This window comes from Anoplopoma fimbria, chromosome 10, assembly GCF_027596085.1.
Source record: "Anoplopoma fimbria isolate UVic2021 breed Golden Eagle Sablefish chromosome 10, Afim_UVic_2022, whole genome shotgun sequence".
Lineage (NCBI taxonomy): Eukaryota > Metazoa > Chordata > Actinopteri > Perciformes > Anoplopomatidae > Anoplopoma > Anoplopoma fimbria.
The window spans coordinates 338,227-344,980 of record NC_072458.1 but is presented as its reverse complement, the minus strand read 5'-3'; positions in this window follow the sequence as shown (position 1 = coordinate 344,980).

Sequence of the window (6,754 nt, the reverse complement as noted above, 5' to 3'; positions counted from 1 at the left end):
ATGACTTATCACATAGTCATTTACAACCTTACAAGGCAGATGCCCAGCCCATTCTTATTCCCACGGTGTGAAATACAAAAGCTTCAGCGTCTGATACCGACACAAAAGGCATCCTTAAGCGCCTGTATGAGACCCAATGGGCCTTCAAGTGTCCACAATGTAAAAAAAAGTCATCATTAATCGCTCAGATGAAAAGCTCCAGTAGTGTGATGACATAATAAATTGAGGGATTGGTGAGGTGAATGGGTCAAATAAACACATGACTTTCAACCAAGGGACAGCTCTTTATGACACGTGTAAAACCAACAATGTTTTGCAAAACAGCTGTTTCTGTCCTGTGCATGTTTTAAGTTTTTTATGTGGTAATTTGAATCCAAACCATGATGTTTTTCTAAAAACCTAACCAACGCCGAGGGATCCTAAAAAGCGTCCAGTATGTGACGAGTCGGGATGAGAGCGTTTTGAGATGCCAGATGCCGGTCAGTACCACTACATATATGTGAGCGTGTGCATGTGGAAGAAAAAGCTAGTGAGGTAGTGTGTATGATGAATCCATCTCCCTGCATTAGCATTGCTAATGTGAGTAAGTGGTTTAGGAGTGGTGCCATGAGGAATACCAAGTCAATCTGGCCACCAGTGAATGTGTAGGGGTTGTCTGTATACTTCACCCACACACACACGCACACACTATCCTGAATGTCAATGAAGAACTGCCAACAACTCCGCTGCTCCTTCATCTGGGGTCACACATGGAGAGAGAGAGAGAGGGAGGGAGCTAACTGCAGGCTGTGTGTGCGTGTGACACAGTCTGTGTGCCGGTGCTAAGTCTGTCAATGTGTGTGTAAGCATATGGGTCGGTGTTTGTAAGTGTCTGCATCTAATTGTGTGTGTCCGGGTAAGTGTGGAGGACAGCAATGTGTCCAGGTGCTGTTTTTAGAATATGGCTGTTAAGTAGACCTGGAGGGACGTCACCTCCTTCATAGGGAGGGGTGAAGAGGAGACACAAAAGAAGCCTGCAGTGTCTCGCCCTTGAGCAACAATCTTTCACATCATGTTCCCTCTGTTCTTGCCATCATACCTGATGATGCACCGTGACGCCGTCCCAGAAAGCCCAGATTGTCGCCTCTCTTACCTGACAGCCCCCGAGTTTCTCGGCATCCATCACCCCTGACCCCCCCCCCCCCCCCCCACCCCCACCGACCGGCGCCTCAACGCATCTTCCCACAATGCAGTAGGGGCAAGATGAATGAGCCTGTGTCGTAACACTCCATAGGGTGGCTGACAATCCCATGAGCTGCCCCGAAAAGCCACTTCTGGCCCGCTATGTCCTGATACTTCTAAAGTGATATATGGGATCTAAATACCGTGTTTTCTGCATATCAGCCAAAAAATGTGTAGATTTCATGCTGGGTGACTTTCAAAACCCAAGTTTGGAAAAATGATGTACTCCAATCTAAAATAGGTAATTGGGAATTAAGGATGTTATTGGGTGTGCAATCTGCTAAGCAATATTAAAGCACTTTGATAGATTAAAAATGTGAAAGTAGCCTTTCTATAGAAATCCTTGTACAAAGGATTCCCATGGGGGATCAAGTCCCATACTGTTAAGTAGGTGTGTTCTACATATACGCAATCTGTCAAAGTTGCAGAGCAGGCATGTTTCAACATCCTTTCAAAATGAAATGGAAGTAGGGCCTATGTTCAGCTACATGGTTATTGTAATATGTAAGATAAAGCATGTAAAAGCATTGGTGCCTTGTTCAGGTCCGACAGCTTCTTTGTGTGTGAGAGCTATCCACGTTGTTATCACCTCGATTCACACTGTTTTCACCAATTACAGAGAGATGTGGAGAATGAGACAGGCAGAGAGAAAATGTACGTAAGTGAGGGACGGCGTATAAAGACCGTCTGAACCTTAACTTCCTTTGTTAGCTGACAGCTTTTATTAAAAATGGTGCTCTGTCTGTCTGAAACTTGCACTTCTGATAATTCAATGGTATCTGATGTGAGGAATGTTAAGCTAACATACTGTACTACACACCTACACTTTATTCAAAGCACTATAGCTGTCTGAATCTGTCTTCTTCAGCGAAAGGTCTGTATCTCTTACACCACCTTTATCCCCAGCGACACCATATATCTACACATTTACATGTCTGCTGCCATATAGATTGACCTTCACTCACCATGTAGAGTGTAAGTACGAGTGATTGGTAGATAGAGCGGCGTGGCTGTCAGGAGGAGTCGGGGAGGTTGCCAGTCTGCATGCATTATTTAACGGAGAGGGGCAGAGAGGGGGACAGCAGGTCAGGACCTGGCGTGGGAAGACCTGAAGCTATGTGAGTCTTGACTCAGTGCCAGAAGTCGCCCTCCTCTGGCCGGAATCAGATGGGATCTATATATTCAGTCGCTGTTTTATGTAAAAAGAATATATGTATGTGTTGCAGATGGTATTTCAGATGGTATTTTAGTCACATTCAGCCTGGATTTAAAGTTACATTAGGGAAAGATTCTTTCTTATATTAAAATGAAGTAAAAATGGATATCTTCAAAATTTCTCTTTCATATTTTTTTCTTAAATAATTGGGCTTATGCTACTGGTTTGAACTGCTAGCTTAGCTTAGCAAAGCTTCAGCAGATATCATAATTAGAATGTCATTTTTTATTTTTATTATTAACATATAAGACATGGTGCAAAGTGTTGATATTGACCATGTGAGTAAATTAGTTACTGAAAACATATTTTATTTTATTTTCTACAATATCCTTGCAATAAAATACATGCTCGAATGGGAAGTAAAGCATGAGGTGAAGTATGAAGGAAAGCGAACCCCGATATATTCTCTAGCGCAAACTCTATAACACTGATCAACACAGTATTTCTACGTCTTGTACTCTTTGACCAAATTTAAACCTTGAGTTAAAATGCGTATTGTATCCAGACTGGATCAAAATAGAATTCAACCTAGTAACATCTACACCTGGTACTAATATGCATCAATAGTTTCCACATTGAGTTGTGATTCAGATCCAATCGCTCTGTCTGAAAGGGCCTCCGGAGCTTCAATGGGCCACAGGTTTCATGAGAGGGCCAGCAAACGTGACTTTGAAGTACGTCTACACTTGCACAAACAGGGTGGGGTGGCGGTGATCTCTCTGGTTACAGTGGAGACAGGAGAAGCGATGAGAGCGCACTGCCGGTTTACTCCTTAATATATGACATTATTGTGTTATCGGGGCTTTTACAGTTTGTGTGCATGTAATATCCTGTTTGTTTTGACCCTCTTCATAGAAGAGATGATGTCAGCTGATCAACAAGAGAAACAGGGGGCTAAAATCACACTCACGTATTCTGATTAATTAGATCCATAAGTCATCATAATGAATATGCTGTGGGTCTCTGCAGCCTCTGCACTTGTTGAAATTACCAAATGTGCTTTAGATGGAATAAATGAGTTCTGGATATTGCCTCCACATGAAGCGGCCAATGTATCAAGTGAGGAAATGAGCAATATTCTGAAATGGGAGTTCTGAGGTATCTAGCACAACTATTACCCAAATGGGAGCGAAAGCAAAATCTGTGCGCCCATGAATGATACATAGCCATGTGACAATGGAGAAGGAAGATGAGACTACAGAGCAAGGCAGACATTCTCGTGTTAGGGATGGACTGCAAATAAAGGTGGAAAGAGATGAAGGATAAGAAAGAGAAAGGGTAGAATCACAAATGAGGAGGAAAGGGAGGGGCAGAGGTGCACAGTGGCAAGAGGGGAGGAGTTTAGAGGAAGTATGTAAGAGAGGAATAGTAATGGGTGAGGCAAAAAGAGAAAGAAGACACAAAGGGTGGGTTCGAGGGATGGTCGGAAGGCCTCCGGGGCTGTTAGTTTTAATTGGGCCTTAGGCTCCAGGACACGCAGCGACAACATCAAAGGTCAGATATACATCAAGCACTGCTGGGAAATGTCGGCCCATGTGGGGAAGGGCCGCAGGGCAGAGAGAGGAAGAGAGACAGAGAAAAAAGCCATTGCAGATACATTTTAAAGGGAAAAAGAAGGAACTTTTAAGACTTGATATATTCGGCAGAGGGAGAGATTGGTAACATGTTTGAATTTGAAGAATAAGTTGACAACAAATCCCAAAAAAGACTTACTCTAGCAGTAGATATATCCTACTTCAGGTATTGCCGGTGTAGACAAATCCTGATACATCTCATTCCTCTGTGCCAAAGACTTCCATTGTGGTTTTAAAACTATAAACCCTTAAACTCCTATTGAAATGACAGTAGCAGAATAAAACAATGCAATATATTTTCAGTTGAAGTGGTATGCTTGAACACATACCTCGGGTTGGTGGCAACTAAATTACTATATTACACCATGACTAAATCATGAATTTCATTCAGTATTCAAATCATTGGTATTTTCCAAACAGTTTATTTTTTACAATGTTCTGGTGTCAAAATGTCAAAACTGCTAAATAATGTATTTTAATGTTTTACAACTACAGTGCCCACCTGTTTTAATACACTTGGTCTCTTAACAACGTGAACATTTGTAGTTGTGACCAGTTTTGAAAGATTTAACGGCTTCAGTAGGAACATAATATGCTAGCAGCTGATTACAGCAGACATGGCAGGGCATTCTGAAACCTTTGAGACAAACTAAAAGGTGCCAGTATACTTTGATCGAAGTGCTTGATGGATGGCTCAACCACTTCTGAGCCCCCCCGCCACACATCTCGCCTGTGCCTTTGTCTGAACTATTTCCCTTTTTGAATGAATGTCTTCCAGGAGGGAGTCTGAAAGTGTTCGGTTATAATCCCCTTAGTTGAACAATTATCACATCTGGCCCCCTCTCTATGACAGCCGGCTTTTCATTCCCTCAGGAATTACATTAAATATAAAAGTGCTACACTACACAATAGATGATCACATACTATGCGCCACTAAAAGCACCAGTACCAGTGTAAAAAAAAAGCTGTTTTACAAGCTGAGATTATTGACGTACCTTATCATTTTCACCGGGAGAACATTGTGCTTAAATCTATTACAAAGGCATGTATCCCTGAAAGCCGCTTAATTTCCTGAGAGAACAAAATAAACTGGACTGGTGATTAGCTCCGTTTAGTTGTAATGATGGAAGCAGTGACAGGTTAGCTGCTCTATGGGAGATAGTGAAATAGTGTTAATTGACAATGGCCTCCTCAATTACTCTCATGTCAAATTATGAGATGTGAGAGCATGTGTGTGTAGGTGGGATAGGTGTGTGTGTCTGTGTCGTTGTGTCCACAAGGCTGACGCTTTCATACTTTTACAGACAGGATAACATCAGGATTAACCCAAACTGACACCTTCTGATAGACTCCGTGTCAGCCTCATCCTCTGCTTCATTACGCCCACTGACGTGCACACAGGAATGCACAAACACACACAAACTCGCCCTGCTGATGTGTTCTATGTAGCTTCACAGGATTGGCAGAGTGAGCACAGCAGGAAGAGGGGCCCAAGGGTTCCGAGGAACAGAGGGACGAGGCTGATTCTGCCTTTAATTCACGGCGATGGAATCAATCATTGCTCCCAGATGGCTCTATGATTTATGATTAGTGAGGGGTTTGGATTGTGTATATAAAAGAAGGACATGTTCTATACGATCCTGTGGTGCATTTGTGACATTGACATATAGTTGCTGCTGTAACATGACATTGATGGGCTCTGGTGTAAATTGTTTTTTCTTAGGGGGCGCTCCTTCATGACATCATATGAACACTGGCAATTTCTGTGTAAAATATACATTTGTAGGCATGTCCGTCACATAGTACATAACTGCAAATATGTCACTGCAACAATGTCCACAGAGAAGTAGAGTCCAAATGTATTGAGAGAAAAGAGTCTACATACTAACTTTATCTTAAAAACTGAAAACTAAAAGTTTTAAAAACATACAATGTTCAACTTTCAATGTTAATGTAACGATTTACAAATGCTTACTGTGCTTATTGAAGTTTAAAACTAGAATATTTGCATTGTATTGAATTTTAATGTATTTATACATTGTCAAAAAATCACCAGCCACCAGGTGATTTGGAGTTTTGAAACCCTACGATTCCTCTGATCCTCAAACGCATGTGACGTTTGGGTACTCATGGAAAATTTGAACATCCAGCTTTTCAGGGCATTCAACTAATCATGGTTGACATAAAACTAATCAGCACATACTTCAATGGAAGATATAAGTTACATTACATTACATTACATTACATATAAGTGAGGCTTGATGCCGTTCACTTACAGGTCTGGATTGTTGTTGGACGAAGTTACAAATGTCCTCCAGTGGGAGTTCACGGTTTGTAATGGCACCATTCCAGCATCAAACTTTATCAGCCATACATAGAGGGAAGAAAAGAAGCAAGCAGAAATGGTGTCTAAATACTTTATGAACATGCGCTCTTGTATTATAATGATTGAGGTATGTAATTATGCTTTTGATTGCTTCCAATTAATAGCTCAAGAGGAACCACATAACATACATAATTACATTAAATATGCTCCATTAAATGTTTTACTACTTACTTAAGAACTTGGAAGCTGCTAGAGTACTTTTGTATCAATAGATTTATAATATGCCAGACATAAACTAGTTAAATCTTTAGTTATAATATTTGGGAGGTGACATATTCTAGTATTAAGGAAAAAGTTTTTCTGACAGTAGAAGACAGATTGATGTCTTATTTTATGATTACCTTTGGAAACAGGCAA